The sequence below is a fragment of the Macrotis lagotis genome, chromosome X, assembly GCF_037893015.1.
Source record: "Macrotis lagotis isolate mMagLag1 chromosome X, bilby.v1.9.chrom.fasta, whole genome shotgun sequence".
In the NCBI taxonomy this organism is placed as follows: domain Eukaryota; kingdom Metazoa; phylum Chordata; class Mammalia; order Peramelemorphia; family Peramelidae; genus Macrotis; species Macrotis lagotis.
In genome coordinates this window covers 268197383-268222270 of record NC_133666.1, presented here as the reverse complement: position 1 = coordinate 268222270, position 24888 = coordinate 268197383, and the positions used below count along the sequence as shown (strand labels likewise).

At 36.2% G+C, this 24888-nt stretch overlaps 1 protein-coding gene across 8 annotated transcripts in view; it reads left to right on the top strand.

The window, feature by feature from the left end:
* Nucleotides 1–24888, top strand: part of IL31RA (interleukin 31 receptor A) — a 108239-nt gene that overhangs the window by 22139 nt on the left and 61212 nt on the right. For 5 of the 8 annotated variants that reach the window (XM_074208768.1, XM_074208771.1, XM_074208773.1 and 2 more), the window contains one exon: nt 8846–8939. The gene's annotated coding sequence lies outside the window, so the exon portion shown is untranslated. Of the gene's footprint in view, nt 1–8005; nt 8234–8845; nt 8940–19481; nt 19528–23985; nt 24161–24888 lie in introns of those variants that run through there. The other 3 variants (XM_074208769.1, XM_074208770.1, XM_074208772.1) reach the window with 3 other exon arrangements.

The window sequence follows — 24888 nt, the reverse complement described above, 5'->3', positions numbered from 1 at the left end:
TAAGAAAAAGATGATCTGAGACCATGGAAAGAAAATTGATACAAGGTATCTGCAATAAAAATATTTATAAATGAAAGCATCATTTTCCATTTGAAAGTGAAGATTATTGATTTATTTGACTGCTATTGATAACAATAAGGAAATAGTGGATTTATGAGAACAAATATTTCAAGAAGTATTCAAAAAGAGCAAAAGAGAACAAAAAGGAAAGAAAAAGAGCAAAAAGAGATCAATACATCTTGTAAGATTGAGTCTGACTCCAAACTTCTCTTTGTTCTACTATGAAATTCTGAACTCTAAAGAAAAAGCTACTCCCTTGCAGATAGCTATTGACAAAACTGTTGCTAAAAATTGCTTTGTTAAATGAAGAATGATACAAAGGCAACCCACTAACAATGCACACAGAGATACCTTGACATTGTGGATACACAAGGAGAAAGAAAGCAGCCTTTCAACTTTGCCTGCCTTGTTCAGAAATGGACACCATGAACCCCACAGGTAGTTTTTATGATTAAAACAGGTTTATTTTTATTTCTATGTGGATTTCCATATTTTCCTTGTATTTTTTATTACAAATGTTAAGAAATTAGAGTCAGTTAACATTTGTGGGAGTTACCTGTTTTCATCTAAGGTGGTCAATATGGACCACCTTAGATGAAAACAGGTAACTCCCAATGTACTTTTGGTACATTGTGCTTTCATAAGGCCAGTTTCCATATCTAAGCAAAGAAAACCATTTATGGTGTTATGGTGGGGGAGGGAGATGATTGGTTGTAGCGTAAGTTTAGTTATTTTGGGTTCATTAGAGTCCATTTATGTCCCATATTTCTATTACTTGCTCTACCATGTGCATCTCAGGATACACACTTGTATGATTATAGTTAAGAAAGTATCTTTTGGGCGGCTAGGTGGCATAGTGGATAAAGCACTGGCCTTGAAGTCAGGAGTACCTGGGTTCAAATCCGGTCTCAGACACTTAATAATTACCTAGCTGTGTGGCCTTGGGCAAGCCACTTAATCCCATTTGCCTTGCAAAAACCTAAAAAAGAAAAAAAAAAGAATCTTTTAAGACAAAATACTGACTCAGTCAATTTGTTCTGGAGAAGGGTAGAAATGGTTTACATTCCATTATTTGTGGAGTTATGTACTATTTGTTTTCATTATGGTTATTGTTATTGTTGCTATTGAGATAGAGTCTCCCGGTCTCACTCAAATTGGAAATGTAGCAGCCACAAATGGGCTCCTTCATAATAAAACAAGAACTTCGATTTGTTCTAGTTCTGGTCTAGACTGGTTCTGACCTGGTTGCTCCCTCCTTGAGCAGCCTATTGGATCTGGTTCATGGGGACTTACCCCAAAGGTATTAGACTTAATGTGGACTTCCAATTGGCTTAGTTCATTGTAGATCAAGTGATTCATCAGCTTCAGTTTCTCTGGAAGCAGGGATTATAGGCTTGTTTTACCTTGGTCAGGCATTTTTATTATTTTTGAAACACAAATTTTCTTTATTTAGTGGTTTAGGCAATCTAAAAAAATGTATAAGTAAAAACATATTTAAAAATGAATTGCTAGATTTTCATAAAATGACTAGGTCAATCACATCCATAAAATAAGCAAATGTATTTAAATTTCTAAGTTTTTTTCCCACTTTTATTTATTTTTTTTGGATATTTGCCTAAGATGATATGATGATATGAACAGGGACATAATTTGAGCTGATGCTTAGCCTTGTTTAATGTTTTATAAAATTTTCATGAATAATACAAGCATAATTGTTAGGACATGTATTTTAAGTTGATAAAAGTAGAATAAAAGTTTTATGAAGTAAAAAAAAGCAACCAGAGAGCAAGAGAGGAGAGGGTATTCAGAAAGAGAAGATGTTTGCCAGTGTGAAATGTTGCAGAGATCAAGGATGGGAACTGAGAAAAGTCAACTGGATGATTTGGAAGTCATTGATGACTTTTGAAAGAGCAGTCATAGTAAGGGATGGGTAAATGGGTTGGAAAGATAGTAGCCACATTGCCAGAGATTAAGCAATTAGGGAATGGTAGGGAAGTTTTAAGAGGCATTAGAGATGGTAACTTTTTCAAGAAATTTGGCAGTGATGATAAGTTGAAAGATGAAATGAGACAGAATGGTGAAGAGGATTAAATTTTTTTTTGACCTTTTGCAAGACAATGGGGTTAAGTGGCTTGCCCAAGTTCACACAGCTAGGTAGTTATTAAGTGTCTGAGTTTGGATTTGAACTCAGGTACTCCTGACTCCAGGGCCGGTTCTCTATCTACTGTGCTACCTAACCACCCCTGAAGATTAAATTTTTAAAAAATTTTCTTGGATTAGATGATATTAAGATGTTTTAGGTAGATAGAAAAGTCAGTGGGAAGAATGCTGGGTTTTGGGTAGTTGAGAAGTGGAACTGAGGCAGTTTCTTTTAGATGACCTTAATCTTGTTAGTAAAATAAGAACCTAAGTCATGTGCTATAAATTTTGAGGTGCTATTTAGTTTTTGTATAGTTTTTAAACTTTTCTTTTGAGGTTTCTTTTTTTTTGGAGGGGCTATGTTATGGCCACGACCACACATTTATAACCTGAATCAAATAACTTGCTTTTTCAATAAGGGGAAGTGGGGTGGGAAGAAGGGAAAGAATTTGGAACTTAATGAATCTTAAAACTTGTTATTTATTAGGGGAAATAAAATAAAGTGTCTTTACAATAGATAGTTACTATATATAATAAGATAGGGATAAGAATTATATAGAAGGATTTTTAAAAATAGTACAAGTGAGGCACAGTTGAGGCCATGAACCATAAAATTAAATGTTTGATTTTTCAGAATTAGTCATTACTCAGGCCTGCCTACCCTGGAGGCCTAAGACTTCAATGAATGTTTTTCAATGAATTTTTTCCTATTTTTATCTTGACTTTTGATATTACCCTGAATGAAAATTCCTGACTTTTCCCAATCAGCCTTTAATTGGAAGTTTCTGACTTGACAAAGCTGTCAGACCAGACGGTAAGGTATTCACTCAGGAGTGGCAAACCTGTTAGAAGCTCTTCATAAAATGCTAGAAATAATAACAATCAATTTTTTTCCCCCTCCATCAGAAGGAATGAGAATAACTCCTGTCATTTCCCCCTGTAACAAAACCCATTGGTGACTTAATCTCATGGGTTTCATTCTTAAATTCTAGCTCCACCTTACTAGGCAAGGCAAGTATGTTTTCCTTGCTACCAAAATAGGGCATGTTAACTTTGCTGGCTCAGGCAAGGGTGACATGAAGCCATCCCACAGATGCTGATCTCTGGTTCCCTCTTATTGCCTTCCAGAACCTATAATCTAGTGTTCACTTACTTCCCTAGACAACTGATAAAAAAAAAAAAACTCAATAAGATTTGGTTCAGATTTGATAGACCTTTTTGCTTTCCATGCTGGTGTATATTCCATATGGGAGAAGTTTTAGACTCAGAATTTTACATATTCTTGCTTTCAGTCACATCCCAACCCATCCTCATATAAAGACTCACTGTCTATTATTATAACCATTGATGAATCCCTGTGTTCCCAACACAAAAACTGCCTCAGATAATGCTAAATGTCTAACAGAAGATGATTTGGCTGATACTCTACTGTACCCACTAGCTGCCCAATTAAATGACTATTATATAAAAAGAACTGTTAGGTGCCAAGGATACAAATATGAGAAATGACATAACTCTCAGTCCACGAGGAGCTTGCAATGTAGTAGTGTATAGTTATACAAATAGATATAACTTAGAAAATTACTAAATACATCAGAGTTGGCAATTAGGTGGCTTAGTGAATAAAGCACAAGACTGGGGTAGAAGACCTGAGTTCAAATGTGGCCTTAGAAATTCACTGTGATCCTGAGCCAGTCACTTCACCCTGTTTGCCTCAGTTTCCTAATCTGAAAATTAACTGGAGAAGGAAATAGCAAACCACTTCTACTTCTGCCAAGAAAACCCCAAATGGACTTACAAAGAGTCAGACATGACTGAAATGACTGAATAACAAAAATTAGTGCATAGAAGAGGCCAAAGTAACTTAGAAATTCATGGAGGAAGCAATCATTTCTTGGTAGAAGTGTGGGGGAAGAGAGACAGTATCATGACTGAGAAAGCACTTGGGCTAGACATACAAAGCAGAGTATCAATATGCCAAGATGTGGAAAAATGTTCCCATTTTTACTAAACATGGAGAGAGCCTGTGCCAAGGAGAGGAGACAGGAAAAGGCAGGATGAGATCATGCAACAGTGAAGTATGCAGTTTGGCTAGAGTGTAGAATTTGTGGAGCAGAATAATATAAAAGAAGACTGAACAGATAGGCTGCAGGTAGACTGCAGAGGGAGGCCCCGGAATGTAGGGTTACCTTGAATTTTATTTCAATGGAGAGCAGAGGAATGATAAAGTAAGACTAGGCATGGATTAAATGGATTAAGGGATGGATTAGAAAAGAGAATGATTGGAGGTATGAGACTAGTTTGAAGGGGAAGGTGCAAGACTGGAGTTCTGAATTAGGTCTCCGAGGGACAATGGAAGGGATTTTAAGTGGTTTATAGGGAACATAGGAGGGATCTAAATGTGTTTGTAGATAAAAGGAGGCAGGATAGAGACAGATACAAGATTAGAGGTGTGATCATCAGTGACTGGCATATAGTAGAAGCTTAAATATTTATTTATTATTGAATGATTGTTAGAACAAGACCATGGGAGAGGAGAGGATAGGGCTCAAGAGGAGAGGATGGCAAAAATGACAGTCACCTCTAAGTCTGAGGATAGAGGGAAGACGGAGATGTTGAATGAAGATAAAAGGAAGTTTTGAGGTAAGATGGATGAAAGTTGAAGGAACTTGTTATATGATTTTGATTTGCACAGTAAAGTAGGAGGATAAATAATATACTGAAACAGAGAAAGAAATGGATTTGGGGATATCATAAGGTATTAGGAGTAGGATAGAGAAGTGAGAGGAATAGTTATAGCTGTTCCACAGAGAAGATCCTTTTTTTTAAAAAAAAATTTTTTATTAAAGATTTGATTTGAGTTTTACAATTTTTCCCTAAACTTACTTCCCTTCCCCACCCCCAACAAAGCAATCTGTCAGTCTCTACCTTGTTTCCATGCTGTACATTGATCTAAATTGAGTGTGATGAGAGAGATATCACACCCTCAAGGAAGAAACAAAAAGTATATGAGATAACAGGATCAGACAATAAGATATCGTTTTTTTTTTTTTTTCTAAATTAAAGGGAACATTTCTTGAACTTTGTTCAAGCTCCACGGCTCTTTCTCTGGATACAGATGGTATTCTCCATTGCAGACAGCCCAGAATTGTCCCTGATTGTTGCACCAATGGAATGAGCAAATCCATCAAGGCTGAACATCACTCTCATGTTGCTGTTAGGGTGTACAGTGTTTTTCTGGTTCTGCTCATCTCACTCAGCATCAGTTCATGCAAATCCCTCCAGGCTTCCCTGAATTCTCATCCCTCCTGGTTTCTAATAGAACAATAGTGTTCCATGACATACATATACCACAGTTTGCTAAGCCATTCCCCAATTGAAGGACATTTACTTAATTTCCACTTCTTTGCCACCACAAACAGGGCTGCTATGAATCTTTTTGTACAAGTGATTTTTTACCCTTTTCCATCATCTCTTCAGGGTATAGACCTAGTAGTGATATTGCTGGATCAAAGGGTATGTACATTTTTATTGCCCTTTGGAAGTAGTTCCAAATTTCTGTCCAGAAAGGTTGGATGATTTTACAGCTCCACCAACAATGCATTAGTGTCCCAGATTTCCCACAACCCTTCCAACAATGAAGATTATCCTTTCTGGTCATATTGGCCAGTCTGAGAGGTATGAGGTGGTACCTCAGAGAAGCTTTAATTTGCACTTCTCTAATAATGATTTAGAGCAATTTTTCATATGGCTATGGATTGCTTTGATCTCCTCATCTGTAAATTGCCTTTGCATATCCCTTGATCATTTGTCAATTGGGGAATGGCCTTTTTTTTTTTTAATATGACACAGGGACAGCTAGGTGGTGTAGTGGATAGAGCACTGGCCCTGGAGTTAGGAGTACCTGAGTTCAAATCTGACCTCAGACACTTAATAATTATGTAGCTGTGTGGCCTTGGGCAAGCCACTTTACCCCATTGTCTTGCCAATAAAAAAAAAAAAGATTTCAGCATCTAGTCCCATGCCAGGGCATATAAAAAAATTGTGTAGTAATTTAACTTCTGCTGGAAACTGCAAAAAGAAAAATATGACACAGTTCTCTGTATATTTTAGAAATGAGTACTTTGTCAGAATCATTAGTTGTGAAGATTGTTTCCCAATTTACTACATTTCTTTTGATCATGGTTACAGTGGTTTTATCTGTGCAAAAAATTTTTAATTTAATGTAATCGAAATCATCTAGTTGGTTTTTGGTAATGTTCTCCATCTCTTCCTTAGTCATAAACTGCTCCCCTTTCCATAGGTCTAACAGGTCAACTAGTCCTTGAGAGAAGATCCTTTTGAAGTAAGATAATATGAATTTGAACAGACACATAGAGAACTTTAAAAAGATCTTACTAAGAAATGAATTCATACATGAATCAAAAATATGATTTTTACTAGTTTCTCATTCCTACTTTACAAAATTCTGTAAAATGTGAATGACTTCTGGCCTGCATCATTTTGAAACCACCTAAAATAATAATTCACTTTTAAGTTCTATATTCAATCAATCAATAAATTTTTATTTAATGCATTCTATATGCTAGGGGAAAGGTAAGAAGAACATATAAATATATATGCAGCATGGATAAAATTTTATGTACTTTCCTCACAAGAATTCTGAGAAGCAAGAAATATAAGTATTGGTGATACCTGTATTTTACATATGAGGAAACTGAGGGACTGAGAGGATGCAAAGTAACTTGATTTTATTACAGGGAAAAGATTTTATTCTGAGTTCATGTGAGAGGTAATTGGTGCCAAAAAACTCTAACAAAAGGCAGAAATTTCACAGGTTAAAACCTAGGTTTTATTATACTTAAGCGTATTTTCAGGATTCAGAAAAATAAGAGGTTTCAGATAAAGCTTTTATAGAAAAAAATTGTCAGAATAGACAGAGAAATAAAATCAGTCATAAAGCAACCTTATATCCTCTTATTGGATCTAGCCAAATAGATTTAGTTACTTGTTAAAAATTGTTTTCAAGGTTTAGAATTTACAGTGGTTTAATTGAGAGGGAAGATTTACTTGTCCTACAGATGGTCACAGGATCAGAGTCAGGAGAGTTCTTCCTCAAATAAAGTTAGTTAAATCCCCTTGAGACAGTTTAAGTAAAAATGTGTATATGCTATATTCCCTTTTTCCTTTCTTTTGGTTTCTTTTCTGTCAAGTCAAGTCATAAAGCTTTCCTTAACACTATCATTTCATGAGTCAGGTTTTAGCCAGGTGAGGTTAATTTTTAATAGATGATAGGTATCAGCCAAACATCCAGGAGAAACACCCTTGAGCCTCAAGTTATAAAAATTAATAAAATGAAATCAAAATTTTCATAACAGCATTGTCACACAGGTGTTAAATATTGAGATAGTATTTGAGTTTAGGTTTTCAAATTCTTCACCCCCTCACCTTAAACCTCTTAGTATATAATACTTTAGTCCTTATCCATAAATATTTAATTATCTGACTCTAGATAGATTTATTAAGCTCTTTCCAGGGTCATTTATACTCTGACTTTATTTTTCTTCTCATTTTCTACTTGGTATTTTGAAAAATTGAGGATGCTACAGAGTTTCTCTTTTTTTTTTTTTGAGGGAGTATTAGAAATTTGCCAAAATTCAACTGCAGAAGCTTTCTGTAGCAAGAATGCTTACTGAGAATAATAGTTAGTTTAAAAGATTCCTTATTCCAGAATTCCAATTCTGATTAAGATTAGTCAGTGAAACTTAAAATGAGATAATTGTTTAAAATTACATGATGTATTCTACTTTCTACTTTAAATTGATAATAACTGTGATAGCCTGGGATGGACCTCTAAAAGCAAAGTGCTGTTTTCCAGAAAGCTACAGAGGAACTTTCCCAGGGGAATTTGTGTGTTTCTTAAAAGTGGTTAAGTTAAAGCCCAAAAAGCTTTTTTTGGTCTTGATTTGTGCTTGAAGACAAAGAGTTGGAAGATAGCTCCTCATCTGTAATCACTGGAGGGACACTGCTTGAGGTTAGTGCTTCATCTAAATGCTAAATTAATCAATTGACCCTATGGATCAAATCATTACTAATTGTCTTTTGTTGAGTTACTGAAGGGTCTTTCTTTGTCATTCAGGACAGAAACTCCGTAAGCTTAAGAATTGTAGAATTTTATCAGTCATCTTTCTCCTAGGACAAATTTTCTATTTGACAAATATTTCTATTTCTATTCTGTTAGAAATGTAATTTTGGATCATTCAGGAATCAGCAAAAAAGGTCTCTGAGATTCTGGGACTGTTCATTTGAGTCTGTCAAAAGCCAAAGGAGATGATGAAATTGCTGATTTATTTTAAGGGAAGTGGTTTGAAATAAGATGATGGCTACTATGTGATATTAATAAAGACTGATCCTATTTCTCTGATACTTGGAGGCTTTGCAAGTCTCTTTCTGATAAACATTGCTGATGCCATGACTTGCATGTGAATTAGATTTCAGTGAGGAAGGGCTGTGCAAAGTCACCAAACTTACTTTCTAGAGTATAAATATTATTGAGAGATAAAGGAACTTGTCCAGAGGGTATTGAATGCTTGAGTCCATATTTGAACTCACTTCTCATCACTAAGACTCATACTCTTCTCAATAGCTTGGTGTAATGGACAGAATATTGACCTTGGAGTTTAAAGAAAAAGATTCAGAAGCCTTCTTCCGATGCTGCTGATAATTTGTGAGAAACTAAGGTAAGTCTTTGAAACTCAATTTCCCTACCTATAAAAAAAAGTGAATGGTATTAGTCCTTTGAGTTTTCTTTCAATTCTATAACTCTGATCCTGTGATCTGAAATAGGGGGCATTAGTCACATTGGATTTAAGAAGAGAGGAGTAATATCTTTAAGAGGTATGAACAGTGGATTTTTGTTTTATATAGCTATATCTATATATTTCATGTATATATAAATTATTTTTCTGGGTCTTCAAGAGAAGAGTAAGAGGGTGAAATCATCTTTCACATGGATACTAAAGAAGCTTCCTGGTAATCAGATCAATTTTGCAATTGTAAAGTATGTTTAGAAAAAGTCTCAGTTGTAAACAGAACAAAGACTTGCCTTCTTATTTCCATCAAGTTAGCTCCTTCAGCAATATCTAGGCTTTGAAGGACTTAAGCCTAATGAAAAGGTACTCTTTTTCCTGGAATGTTTAATGCTTGGTCCTCCATCCTTAGTGGGGGGGGTAGAATACCCTTTTGTCACTGTTTAGGAAAAACTCTGGGAAGGTTAACATATATTTATTGTCACAGGTCAAAGCTCATTGAGGATCTCTCCTTCACAAAGGTATAGCTACTATCTTTAGATAAAAGAGAGGTCAGAGAGGCTACTCAAATCTACTTTAAAGAAAACCAACCCCAACTGTTATAATCTACCTTCTTGTATTGCCAGTGGGCTGCCAGATTTTCTCTGGCAGTGAAGGAAATTCCCTATGTGCTTGAAAAACACTAATTTTTCTGGCATTTGTTTTATATTGCTGTTGTTCAGTTGTGTCTATTTGTGACATCATTTGGAGTTTTCTTGTCAAAGATCCTGGAGTGGTTTGTCATTTCCTTCTCCAACTCATTTTATAGATGAGGAAACTGAGGCAAAGTTAAATGACTTTTTCAGGTATATGTCTTTCTGACCCTAGGCACTGCTTTATCCACTGAATTATTTCATTTACAGTTTTTTTTTTTTTTTTTTGGTGAGGCAATGGGACTTTTCTAGCTTTTCAGAAATTATGAACCATGGGGCAGCTAGGTGGTGCAGTGGATAGAGCACCTGCCCTGGAGTGAGGAGTACCTGAGTTCAAATCCAGCCTCAGACACTTAATAATTACCTAGCTGTGTGGCCTTGGGCAAGCCACTTAACCCCATTTGCCTTGTAAAAACCTAAAAAAAAAAAGCAATTATAAACCACAAGAGTATTGTCCTGTTGTTGTTAGAGAATTTTCTAGTTTCCCCGTGAAGAACTCATGAGTCTTGATCTTGAAGAACTCATGAGTCTTGACCTCGGAGTGAAGGTGTAAAAATAAAACACATGTTTATTAAAATATTAATGCAACACAAAAGAAAAAAAGTAAAGGATAGAGTTCTTTAAAGGCAATGAGGTCTTGGGCACAGCTGTTTAACCAGGCAAGCTAGCAGCTGATTAACTTGAGCATTAGAAGTCAGAGAGGTAAGTGTGGTAAGTGAGTGAGAAATGCTCCAGTTTCTCCTTAAATGTCCCCCTCAGGATTCATGGAGGGGAAGCATTTTGGGAGTGGTCCTAGTATTGTATTGGAGAGTTTGCCTTTTGAGGATGGTCCCTGGTCACATATGAGAGAGATTGCTCTAGTGTTAGTGCTATCGAATGTCCGATTATCCACCTGTGATGAATCACTCAACTGAAGAATGCAGGTGTAAAAAGAAAACAGAGAAAGAAATAGAAAAGAAAATAAGAAGAGATTATAGAAAAAACAACAGAGATTGCTAATTAATCTTGGCAGGTCAGTTGCCTGGCTCAGCAGAAGTCTGGAAAAAAGAGTGACCAAGGCCCTCCCAAAATCTCCTTAAATTCCCCTGCAGGGTCTATGGGAAGAGGTGGTGACCTGGGAGTGGCCCAAGTCCCTCATTAGAGAGTTTGCCTTTTGGGGAGGGGGTTGAAGGGTCTTGGATTCTGGTTTGGGTGGTCTCATATTTACCTGTGCTACCTAGTTGCCTCTTACCAAAGGTTAAACTGACCTAGGTTAAACTGAAGGTCAGGATGGAGTATTTTAACATAGGTATAAAGGAAAAAGGAAGTTTTTTTTAACAGTGCAAACAAAAGATTTATCAAATTTGTTTTTGATTGATTTTAATATTTCCCACACCCATGGTTCTCTGTATCAGTAGGTGTGACCATAGGGTGAGCCCCTACTTGATTTAATGCGACATCACTATCGAACTGTTTAATCTAGCCTCTAACTTGACCCACTGGTGAGTGCATGGCCAGGGTCAAAATGCAGAAAAAGATTACAAAATTTGTTTCCGGTTACAATATTCCTCTATGCCTATAATTTCCTGCACTAATATGGGGGGTGAAAAGAACATGAATTGGGATCAAAAGACTAACCATTAACCACTAACAATCTATATAGTTTTAGGCAAATTTCTTAATCCCTCTGGACCTTCAATTCCTCATTCATAAAAAGACAAAAAACCAAAAAAACAATTTTTGTTTGCTAAAAGACTTCAGGGATTCAGGAAAAGTGAAGGAATTCACTTAAAACTCACCCACTGTTCAATCTAGAGGAATTTAGGGACAAAGAAAGTTTTTTCACATAACGTGGATATTAAAGTAACAAGGAAATTGAGCAGGAACACTTTTATATTTCTTAGGGAAATCATTAGAGTTCCTTAAGAAAGCAGCAAAGCTAAGAGAAATTAAGGACAGTTGTGAGGGCATTGAAACTGGACTCAATTAGCAGCAAACAGAGGCTGAGACCTGGGTTATATATGTATATACATATACATATATAACCCATATGCAGGAAAAGGGTAAGGGAGGAGTTAGGGAAGCTAGAGAGGGATGAAGACAGTTGTAACACAGTCTGGGGAAGTCCTGAGGGGTCAATTTAGGGTCTTCAAGAGGTAATAAGGTAGATAATTCTTGTCTCCCAAGGGCAAATTAGGTGGTGCAGAGGATAGAGCACTGGTTTTAGAATCAGGAGGACAGGAGTTCAAATCCAGCCTCAGATACTTGCTAGCTATGTGATCTTGGGCAAGTCAATCAACCTTTATTGCCTTGCATACAGAGACATTTCCAGTCATCCTGATCCATATCTGGCTACTGGACCCAGAAGACTCTGGAAGAGAAAGTGAGGCTGAGAACTTAGCACAGCCCCCCCCTCCCTGAAATCCGATTCACTTACTTGTCATGGCATCACCTCCCTGAAGTCCTGGTCGTACAAACATCATTTTTATAAGGGAGGTAATGGGATGGAAGTAGGTGCAGTCCCTCAAAGACTTAATTTTTTCCAGGCTAGGACAAGGATATATTGTTTTGTTGATAGGAGCTTGTCTTGTGCTTGGGCACAGGAATTTTTAAAATCCTTGCCAAGGGGCAAGTTTCTTCACTGAAATTTATTAACCTCATCACGACTGATGATGCTTGTCCATTCTTGAAAAAGACCAAGACATGGTGGTGGGGGGTGTGAAGCCATGAGAAGCACATGAATTGGATTTGAGTGAGGGGCTGTGCTAAGAAACCAGCCTTACTTTCTCCTCCAGAACCATTTGGTCCAGTGGCCAGTTATGAATCAGGATGACTGAAGATTACCCTGCATGTGAGGCAATCAGGTTTAAGTGACTCAAGGGCACACAGCTAGTATCAAGTGTCCGAGGCTAGATTCAAACTCCAGCCCTCCTGAATCCAAGGGATGATTCTTAAAACCTATGATCCCAGTGTCAGATTAGGAGGAAAAAAAAAGAGTAACTGCCTTCAGGTGTTTTACTTCAGAAAGGGTCTCAGAAATTTATGTCCAGAATGCCCCTGGACTTATTCTCTCTTTTGACCTTATTATTTTTCTATCTATCTATCTATCTATCTATCCTTCTAAAAACTGGAGTAATTTACTTTTTTGTCCTGTGCAGTTTTCATTTACAATTTCTTGAAATACATCTCTTGAGCAATAAGGTGGTTCAATGAATAGAGTGCTAGGCCTGGAGTTAGGAAGATTCATCTTCCTGAGTTCAAATTTAGTCTCAGATATTTACTAGTTGTGTGATTTTGGGTAAGTCATTTAACCCTATTTGTCCAGTTTCCTTCATCTGAAAAATGAGTTAGAGAAGGAAATAGCAAACCACTTTAATATCTCTGCTAAGAAAACCCATTGTGGTCATGACTGAAACAACACAACAACAACACAGATCTAGAAAAAATAAGCTTTAAAAAAGCCCATTATGTTTCAAATGAAACTACTTAACTATGTCTTTAATACTCAAATCATTCTGGCTTTTATTGAATGGCCAATAATAGCTTCCAGTCTGAGCCTCATTATTTTAGATTCTTATGGCTTAGAATGAGCTAATAGCAATTGTTTTCTATTCCAGATCATCCAGACTGATATTTTGCTTTGGTAAATTAGGCCATCTTTTGTCTCATTTCTTATCTAGCCCTTAGTCATTGAATGGGCTTTGCCTCAAAAAAATGGAGACTTGAGAAAGACCTTCATTTAGAAAGGTCAAGGTCATCTACTGTATCCTGGGACCATTTCCAGTTGTCTTGACTTTTGTTTTGCTCCTGGACTTGGATGATTCAGGAAGAGCGGATTAGGCAAATTTGCCTTTATTTAAATCTAATTCATACTGAGTCAAGACATCATTCTCATGATGGCATTGGTTCTCTTTGAGAAGGAAGGATGAACAAAAGCAATAGTAACTACAGAATGACTTCCACCCTAGGGACTGGATCTTTTTCTTCCTTTTAAAAAATTAATTAGTTTCAGTCTTTTAAAATTTTGTACTCCAAATTATCTCCCTCTTTTTAGTTCCTCCCTCACCCACTCAGAAATCAACCAAAATGATATCAATTATACATATGAAATCATGCAAAATCATATTTTCATATTAGACATTTAAAAAAAGAAAAAAGCACATGTGAGAAAGTTATATTTCAATTTTCAAACAGAGTTCATCGATTCTCTTTCTTCAGGTGAATAGCATTTTTCATTTTGAGTCTGTTGAACTTGTCTTGGATCATTGTATTGATTAGAATAAGGCTTGATATCCTTAAAGGTACTTTTTTAAAACAGATTTTATTTATTTTGAGTTTTACAATTCCCCCCCCCTAATCTTAACTTCCCTTCCCCCACCCCTCACAGAAGGCAATTTGCCAGTCTTTACATTGTTTCCATGGTATACATTGATCCAAATTGAATGTGATGAGAGAGAAATCATATCCTTAAGGAAGAAACATAAAGTATAAGAGATAGCAAGATCAGACAATAAGATATCAGTTTTTTTTCCTAAATGAAAGATAATAGTCCTTGATCTTTGTTCAAACTCCACAGTTCTTTCTCTGGATACAGATGGTACTCTCCATCACAGACAACCCTAAATTGTCCCTGATTGTTGCACTGATGGAACAAGCAAGTCCATCAAGGTTGATCATCTCCCCCATGTTGCTGTTAGGGTGTACAGTGTTTTTCTGGTTCTGCTCATCTCACTCAGAATCAGTTCATGCAAATCCCTCCAGGCTTCCCTGAATTCCTGTCTCTCCTGGTTTCTAATAGAACAATAGTGTTCCATGACATACACATACCACAGTTTGTTAAGCCATTCCCCAATTGAAGGACATTTACTTGATTTCCAATTCTTTGCCACCACAAACAGGGCTGCTATAAATATTTTTGTACAAATGATGTTTTTACCCCCCCCTTTTTTTTTTTTTATCATTTCTTCAGGGTATAGACCCAGTAGTGATATTGCTGGATCAAAGGGTATGCACATTTTTGTTGCCCTTTGGGCATAGTCTCAGACTGCTCTCCAGAAAGGTTGGGTGATTTTACAGCTCCACCAACAATGCATTAGTGTCCCAGATTTCCCACAACCCTTCCAACAATGATCATTGTCCTTTCTGGTCATATTGACCAGTCTGAGAGGTGTGAGGTGGTATCTCAGAGATGTTTTAATTTGCATTTCTCTAATAAGTAATGATTTAGAGCATTTTTTCATATGACTATGGATTGCTTTGATCTCATCTGTAAAATGCCTTTGCATATCCTTTGACCATTTGTCAGTTGGAGAATGTTTTTTTTAATTTAGTTGAGTTCTCTGTATATTTTAGAAAGGAATCCTTTGTCAGAAATACTAGTTGTCAAGATTGTTTCCCAGTTTACTACATTTCTTTTGATCTTGGTTACAATGGTTTTGTCTATACAAAAGCTTTTTAATTTAATGTAATCAGAATTATCTAGTTTGTTTTTAGTGATGTTCTCCATCTCTTCCTTAGTCATAAACAGCTTCCTTTTCCATAGATCTGACAGGTACTCCTTGATCTTCTAGTTTGCTTATAATATTGTTTTTTTTATGTCTAAATCCTGTATCCATTTTGATCTCATCTTGGTATAGAGTGTGAGGTGTTGGTTTAATCTAAGTTTCTTCCATACTAACTTCCAATTTTCCCAGTAGTTTTTATTGAAGAGAGAGTTTTTATCCCACTAGCTGGACTCTTTGAGTTTATTAAACAACAGATTACTATAATCGTCTCCTGTTATTGCATCTAGTCTATTCCACTGGTCCACCACTCTATTTCTTAGCCAATACCAGACAGTTTTGATGACTAATGCTTTAAAATATAATTTTAGATCTGGTAGGGCTAAGCCACCTTCTTTTGTACTTTTTTCATTGAATCCCTGGAAATTCTTGACTTTTTATTTCTCCATATGAATTTACTTAGCACCTTTTCTAACTCATTAAAGCAAGTTTTTGAATTTTATTGGTACAGCATTAAACAGGTAGTTTAGTTTTGGTAGAATTGTCATTTTTATTATATTAGCTCTACCTATCCATGAGCAGTTGATGTTTGCTCAGTTATTTAAATCTGATTTTATTTGTGTGAGAAGTGTTTTGTAATTGTTTTCAAAGACTTTCTGAGTCTGCCATGGCAAACAGAATCCCAGGTATTTTATATTGTCTGAGGTTACTTTGAATGGTATTTCTCTTTCTAGCTCTTCCTGCTGTATCTTGCTAGTTATATATAGCAAAATTGAGGATTTATGAGGGTTTATTTTATATCTTGCAACTTTGCTAAAACTGCTAATTGCTAATTGCTAAAGTACTTTTTTGGATGATTTCTTGGGATTCTCTAGGTATTACCATCATGTCACCTGCAAAGAGTGAGAGTTTTGTCTCTTCCTTCCCAATTCTAATTCCTTCAATTTCTTTTTTTTCTCTTATTGCTGAAGTTTAACATTTCTAATATGATATTGAATAGTAGTGGTGATAATGGACATCCTTGTTTCACCCCTGATCTTATTGGGAATGTCTTTAGCCTCTCCCTGTTAAATATAATACTTGTTGTTGGTTTCAGATAGATACTGCTATTATTCTAAGGAACAGTCCATTTATTCCTACACTTTCTAGTGTTTTTAGTAGGAATAGGTGCTGTATTTTGTCGAAAGCTTTTTCAGCATCTATTGATATAATCATATAATTTCTGATAGGGTTTTTTTGTTGATATAATTAATTATACTAACAGTTTTCCTAATATTGAACCAACCCTGCATTCCTGGGATGAATCCTACTTAGTCATAATGTATTATCCTAGTGATAACTTGTAATTGTTTTGCTAAGATTTTATTTAAGATTTTTGCATCTATATTCATCAGGGAGATCAGTCTATAATTTTCTTTCTCTGTTTTAACTCTTCCTGGTTTGAGGTATCAGCACCATTTTAGTGTCATAGAAAGAGTTAGGCAGAGTTCCATCTTTACTTATTTTTCCAAAGAGTTTATATAGCATTGGAACCAATTGTTCCTTAAATGTTTGGTAGAATTCACTTTTGGTAGAATCCCCACACTGGAGATTTTTTCTTAGGGAGTTCAGTGATGGCTTGTTGAATTTCTTTTTCTAAGATAGGACTGTTTAGGTATTTAATGTCCTCTTCATTTAACCTGGACAACTTATATTTTTGTAAATATTCATCCATTTCACTTAGATTATCAAATTTATTGGCATAGAGTTGGGTGAAATAATTCTGAATTATTACTTTAATTTCCTTCTCATTGGTAGTGAGTTCACCTTTTTCATTTATGATACCAGCAATTTGGTTTTCTTCTTTCTTTTTTTAAATCAAATTGACCAGAGATTTATCAATTTAATTGTTTTTTTCATAAAACCAACTCTTGGTTTTATTTATTAATTCAATCATTTTTTTTTGCTTTCAATTTTATTAATTTCTCATTTAATTTTTAGAATTTCTAATTTGGTATTTAATTGGGGTTTTTTAAATTTGTTCTTTCTCTAATTTTCTTAGTTGCATATTTAGTTCATTGATTTCCTCTTTCTCTAATTTATTCATGTAAGCATTTAAAGTTATAATATATCCCCTGACAGCCTCTTTGAGTGAATCCCATAGATTTTGGTATGTTGTTTCATTATTGTCATTATCTAGGATAAAATATTTAATTCTTTCTATATGTTGTTGTTTGATCTACTCATTCTTTAAAATGAGATTATTCAGTTTCCAATTAGTTTTGGATCTTTATCTCCGTGGCCCAATATTGCATATGATTTTTATATCATTATGATTTGAGAAAGATGTATTCACCATTTCTACCTTTCTATGATTGATTATTAGGTTTTTATGCCCTAGTACATGGTCAATTTTTGTGTAAGTGCCATGTGCTATAGAAAAAAAGGTATATTCCTTTTCTATCCCCATTCAATTTCCTTCATAGGTCTATCATGCCTAGGTTTTTTAAAAGCTCTGTTTACCTCCTTAATTTCCTTTTTTTTATATTTATATAAATCTGAGAGTGGGAGGTTGAGGTCTCCCACTAGTAGAGTTTTGCTGTCTATGTCTTCCTGTAACTCCTTCAACTTCTCCTCTAGGAATTTGGATGCTATCCCATTGGGTGCATACATATTCAGTATTGAAATCATTTTATTGTCTATGGTACCTTTTAGGAGGATATAGTTTCCTTCCTTATCTGTTTTAATGCTATCTATTTTTGCAGCTGCTTTGTCTGGGATAAGGATTGCTACCCCTGCTTTTTTCACTTTGGCTGAAGCAAAATATATTTTGCCACAACCTTTTACGTTTTCTCTACATGTATCTCTCTGCTTCAAATGAGTTTCTTGTAAGCAGCATATTGTAGGATTCTGGTTTTTAATCCAGTCTGCTATTCGCTTATGTTTTAAGGGAGAGTTTATCCTATTCACATTCAAAGTTATAATTGCTAACTCTTTATTGCCCTCCATGCTATGTTCTCCTTGTTTGTATTTTTACCCTTCCCTCTCCTTATTTGTATTCCCCAGTATTTTGTTTCTGAATATCATCACCTTCAGTGTGTTTGCCCTCCTATATCCACCCCTCCCCTTTCTTTCCTCTTTCCCTTTTTCCCTTTTCCCTTCCCTTCCTTCTGTTAGTTCTCTTTTTCTCCCCCTCCCTGTCTCTGTCCCCTTCTCCCCTCCCCCCTTTAAAACTTGAAAGATAAGATTTTTTAAATTAACTGAGTGTGTGTGTGTGTGTGTGTGTGCGTGCGTGTGTGTGCATGTGTGTGCGTGTGTGTGTGTGTGTGTGTGTGAATAAGTTAATTTTAAGCCAAGTCTGATGAGAAGAAGTTTCAGGTGTTTCTCATCTCCTCCCTTCTTCCCCTCTATTACCATAGGTATTTTGTACCTCTTAATGTAATGAGATTTACCCCATTCAATCCCCTCCCTCCTCCTGTCTCCTTCCTATCCTTTTAAAGAAGGAAGTGTTTTTAAATCATTCTATCTGAGTCATAGAAAGTTCTGAGTATCCATCACTTCTAACTAAGTATATTCTATCTAATAGAGTTACAATTCTTGAGAATTAATAGAGTTTCTCCCAAGTAGGGTTATAGCCAGTTTCATCCCATTGGGTAGCAGACTCATGGCTAAGTCATGAGTGCCCATCACTTCTGGCTGAGTATATTTTTCTGTCTGATAGAGTTACAATTCTCAAGAGTTATGAAAATTTTTTTCCCATGCTGGGATATAGCCAGTTTCATCTTATTGGATAGCAGTTTTCTTTTCTTTACCCCCTCTTTTTTTTAACCTTTTTATGTGTCTCTTGTACCTCCTGTTTGATGTCCAAATTTTCTATTTAGATATGGTTTTTTCATCAGGAATTGTTGGAATTCTTCCATTTTGTTAAATGTCCATCTTTTTCCCCTGAAAGAGAAAGCTCAATTTTGCCCCATAGTGGATTCTTGGCTGCATTCTAAGCTCCCTTGCTCTTCAGAATATCTTGCTCCAGGCTCTTTTATCCCTTAATGTTGATGCAGCCAGGTCCTGTGTAATCCCTACTGTGACTCCTTGGTATTTAAATTGTTTCTTTCCAGCTGCTTGCAGGATTTTCTCTTTTATCCGATAGTTCTGGAATTTAGCCACAACATTCCTTGGTGTTTTCATTTTAGGATCTCTTTCTGGGGGGGGGATCGATGTTTTCAATAACTATTTTGTCCTCTTGTTCCATGATATCAGTACAATTTTCCATTACTAAATCATGTGATATTAAGTCCAGGCATTTTTCTCTTCAATGTTTTCAGGAAGAGCTATAATTCTCAGGGTGTCCCTTCTTGACCTATTCTCAAGGTGAGTGGTTTTGCTGATGAGGTATTTTACATTTTCTTCTATTTTTTTCCATTGTGAATTGTTTTCTTGTTGCAAGGTATTAATTTTCTCTCCCAAATTTTCCAATTGATTTTTAAACTCCTTATTTATTCAAGGAAGTCTTTCTGTGCTGGAGAGCTGGTCATATTCTCCTCAGTGGTTCTAGGTTGCTCTGAATTAGTGTCTTTTCCTTCCAAGAATTTTGCTATAAACCTTCCTTTGTGCTGGTCTTTATTCATTATTCTGAAAACTTGTGTCGGGGAGGGGCTGGTTCACAGGGGTTTGGTGTTGGGATCCCTATAGTCTTTATTCACTGAGTGTAATATCTCCAGCTGGCCAGTAGGGGTTGCTGGTTCCTTTCTCTGGAGTGGCTGTGACCTTGATTGAGGCCCTTTCCCTTGGCCTAGAGGGTGTGGTTGAAGCTGTTAAAATACTTAAGTTTTTGATCAATAGTGGTCTATACCCTGGGGTGAGGTGATCACTCTCCCTATTGTCAGCTGAAGTGGTTCTGCTGTTAGGCCTTAGCCTGGGGCAGAGATAGTCTGTAATTGTGTTTGTTCTGGGAAGAGGCTTCAGTTGAAATGGAGGTGTGGACTCTTGAGTTCCTCCTGACCAGAGGAGCCCAGGGATTGATGTCTGCAGCTCTCTCACACTGGAACTCTCCCTCTAGCCCTGCCAGCAAGCTCCTGAGGGTCAGTGCCAACACCAATGCCTTTGCTCCCTAGTTGACCCCAGGCCCGGTGGTTGACCAGGCTCTAGCCCCACCACTGATCAAGCTGGTCAGGTTCTCAAGCCATCAGGCACCAGAGCAGCAAATCAGGCTAAACCCCGGCTGATCCAGGCTGCCAAAGTCTTCCTGTGCTCCCAGCAGAGTCCACCTCTGTGCCAGGACTCACCCAAGATGTCAGAAGACAGATCCTGAGGTGGATGCTCTTCTCCTGGCTTTTCTTTCTGGATTTTGTCAATTGGATTTCTGTTAAGAGGTTTGTTTCATATTATTTATAAGGGGAAGATCAGGAGATTAGCAATGTGCCTGTCTTCTCTCTGCCATCTTGGCCAGGTCTAAAGATATTTTTAAGAGAAGGATTTAAGAGTAGTTTACTTTTGTTTAAAAGACCCAATCCATAGACTGGACCTTTCTAAGAAGTGACTTCAGGGACATCCCAATGTGCTTCACTGAGAGCATTTTTTTTTTATTATTTTAAAATTTTTTTAAAATTTATTTAAGGGTTAAGATTGACTGGCCCAGTGTCACACAATTAGGCAATTATTAAATGTTTGAAGTCAGATTTGAGCCCAGGTCCTAGCTGTCCCCTAAGCATTTTTAATTTATTTGGGATTTTAATGAATTAATTGGGGTTTAGGACAAAAATTCAGTAATTTATTAGAAAAAAAAATACTGATGCATTTTGTTTTAATATGTTAATTACCATCTCCCCTCCAAAACAAAACAAAACATCCCAAAGTCCTCTGAAAAGTATATTTCTCTGAATACAAGTAAAATCATCCAGTAGTTTTATTTTTAGTAATGGTGCATTCCTTTCCACTTTGGTAGTTTTGAATTAACACCTATTACATTCAAGACACTGTGCTAGATGCAGAGTTAACAGAACCAGGAAAACAATTCATATAATCAAAAATTTAGTAAAGGCAAGCAATTTTGAAAGTTTTAAGAACTCTGATAAACATAGGGATTAACCACAATTCCAGAGAACTCATGATAAAACTTTTTATGGAAAGAACTGTTTGACCCCTTGTCTTTCAAAGAGGATGAAGAGAATTCTTGAGAAGAGATGAACTAAATAATAGGACTGTGTTTCCAAAGTGAAAAATTAAATTGATAGTGGGGACTCTTTTTAAATTTTTTAATACACTTTAAATACTTTGCCTTACTTTATAATTTCTAACATTGTTAGTGAATTGTATAACCAGTAATTTTGGTGTTTATGTTGAGGAATTATTTTACCAATTCATATAGGCCTTTTTATGTTTCTTTGAAGGATCCTTTTAATTCTTTCTCATAGCACAATAGTATTCTATTTCCATTCATAAATCATTCATTTAGCCAATTGATGGACATCCCCTTAGTTTGCTTTTCTTTGCCATCAAAACAAAGAGCTGTTATAAATATTTTATACTTATGGGTCTTTTCTCTCTTTGATCTCTTCTGGTTATAGACCTAGCACAACCAAGTCAATGACAAGTCTAGTAACTTTTGGGGCATAATTCCAAACTGGTTTTTAGAATAACTGGACAAATTCATAGTTCCACCAAATAATGCATTGGTTACATGTCCTTTAGGAATATCCATATAGCAGTTATATAGAAAAAATAGAGAATACAAGAAAGAAAACCACTTGGAAAACTATTGATATAGTTGAAGCCAAATACCATGAGGGTCTGACCAAGGTTGGTAACCATGTAAATGGAGTAAAAGAGTCAGAAGCGAAAGATGTTTAGAGTTAGAATTGACAAAACTTGGCAACTGATGGCAAGAGATTGGAGTGAGGAAAAGGGAAAAGTAGAGAATAACTTTTGAGGTTTTGAATTTGTATAACTAAAAGTATAGTAGTGTTCCTTAGGAAAAATAGGTAAGTTTGGAAGAAGGATAAATTTAGGAGAAATTGGGACCTAGAACTCAGGAGACTAGGTTTGGATATTTAGATCTGGAAATCTCATATACATACACACACACACACACACACACACACACACACACACATATATAAATTGAAATTATGGGAGCTGATGAGGTTGCCAAATGGGAAAATATAGAAAGAAAAGAGAATAGGGCCAGACAGAGCCTGAGGTATGCTCAAACTTAGGAGATAGGCATAGAGAGTGATTCCACATAGGAATCCAAGCAAAAGTGAGCAGATAGATTGGTAGTGAATTGGGGAGTTCAATGTCATGAAAACTCCAAGGAGGAGAGAGTGTCCAGGGGAGGGTTTGGTAAACAATATAACATGGATTTTGTAATTAAGAGATCACTGGAAACTTCAAAGAGAAGTTTTTGTGAAGTAAAGACAGATTATAAGATTTTGAAAGTGAGTGGAAGATGAAGTATGGGTACAAATGACTTTTCTATGGGTTTGACTGTGAAGGCTCTGTTCCAGATCCTCTTCTCTTTTCTTTCCAAGGGTAAGGTCCTAGAGGAAATGGAGGAGATCAATGGAGCAGGTAGAGGGGTTAGCATTGAGTGAGAAGAGTCATCTTCATCCAAATCTGGAGCAAAGGAGAAAAGAATACAGGTAGAAAGGTGGGAATGATGTTGATGGGATTAGAGGTATACATTTGGGAAGAAGAGAGAGCCATGCCAGATAACCTCTGTGTTCTCTAAAGTATAAGACAGTCTTTTGCAAAGAAATATGATGGTATAAGCAGGTTTAAGAAATTTTGAAATGACTGCTATTGGAAAGTGAGATATAAAGTTGATTAGAGAACAGTAAGCATTTTAACATTCATTGTGAGGATTCATTAGTGAAATGGAGAAGAGATTTAATAAATCTGTATTGGTCCCATCAAGTATTGTTATGTGACTTCTCTTTAACAGCGTGTGAGGAATGGAAAAGGTAGATGGTGAGGGTAGCCAAAGGTTGGAGTTTGGGAAAGGCAAGAATGTTAATAGAACAAGAGGATCAGAGATTCAATGATAAAGTTGAACTGATTAATTATAAGGTCAAGATTGGGAAGTAAGGAAAGTGAGGCTAGAAGTTGGAGTGATGGACTTGGAAAACAGGAAAGGGTAGAGTGAATAGAGGTCACAACAAGGAAGAAGAAAAGGTTTAAGTGGAATGAAGTAGTGAGAGAAAGGAGTATAAAAGCTGAGAGGAATATCAGACTTCTGGTTCATGCAGGTCAACATTTATGGGTGTCAATGAAATCAATTGTATGAACAGATCAGTGTGTGGTTGAAGTGGAGAGAAGATACAGGTCATTTATCACCATTGAAATAAAGTTAGACTGAGGCTGCAAAGATATGAGCATGATCCATTTTTAGCTATTCTAGCTGTTGTTATTATTTGTCCCTTTGTTCTCAAAGAGGACCACGACCTCAAGCATGTGATGCCATGGTATGCAAGTGAAATAGATTTAAGTATGGGGGGGAACTGTGCAAAGTCATCTGCCTTATTTTCTCCTCCAAAGTCATTTGGGTCCAGAGGTAGCTAATTAATGGGGCCAATGATTTCTCAGTGGTCAAAAATCCCATATTAGGAAGGTACAATCTTTTATAATAGAATGACAGCAAAAATCTCATAGATCTGTCTTCAGATTGGCTAGAAAGTTGGAAAAAAAATAACCCTCTGACATCAATTTGATATTTTGATTATTTGGATTTCTCCTTCTGAAATCAATATGTTGTTTATATGATATTGTTTGTTGTTGCTATTGTCATTTGTCCTTCATTTGCAGAGGACCAATGATGTCACAGATGATATCTTGATTTATGTGTGACTTGGATTTAAGTGAGGAAGAGATGCACAAAGTCTTCAGACTCACTCTTTTTTATTGAGTCATTGATAGGATCCTGTCCACTGCGCCGTGATGCTTCTTAGGCAATGGGTGGTCCAGTATATCACTGAATTAGACCCAATGATTTGTGATGTTCAGTTGAGTAAGTACTAACACATTTTATTTCCTGATGTCATCTTTCTTTTTTTTTTTAAAAAAATGTTATTTTATTTTCTCCAATTACATGAAAAGATAGTTTTTAACATTCATCTTTCTTTAAGATTTTTTGAGTTCCACATTTTTCTACCTTCCTCCCTACCCCCTTTCCCCATGACAGTGAGCAATCTTTTATAGGTTTTATATTGTACATTTATAACCTATGTAGGTTATAAATGTACAATCATATTTGATATATTTTCACATTAGTCATGTTGTGAAAGAAGACTCAGAACTAAGCTATCTGGTTAGCTGATTGTAATGTGCTCCGAGTTTCACTCAACTTTTGTTGTTGTTTAGTAGTTTTGGTCATGTCTGACTCTTTGTGATCCCATCTGGGGTCTTCTTGACAAAGATGCCAGAGTGTTTTTCCATTTACTTCTCCAGCTCAATTTATAGATGAGGAAACTGAGCAAACAGGGTTAAATGACTTACCCAGGGTCATACACATCAGTAAGTGTCTGAGATCATATCTGAACTCAGGAAGTGGAGCCTTCTTGACTCTAGATTTGGCACTCTACTCACTGGGTCACCTAGCTGCTCTATTCACAAACTACTTATTTAGTATAAGCACTCCTCACTGCTTGCTGATCTTATTGGATTAACTCCTAATTGGTATCCCTGATCAATTTTTTTTTTTGCAATGGGATAGAGCATTGGACCTGGATTCTGAAA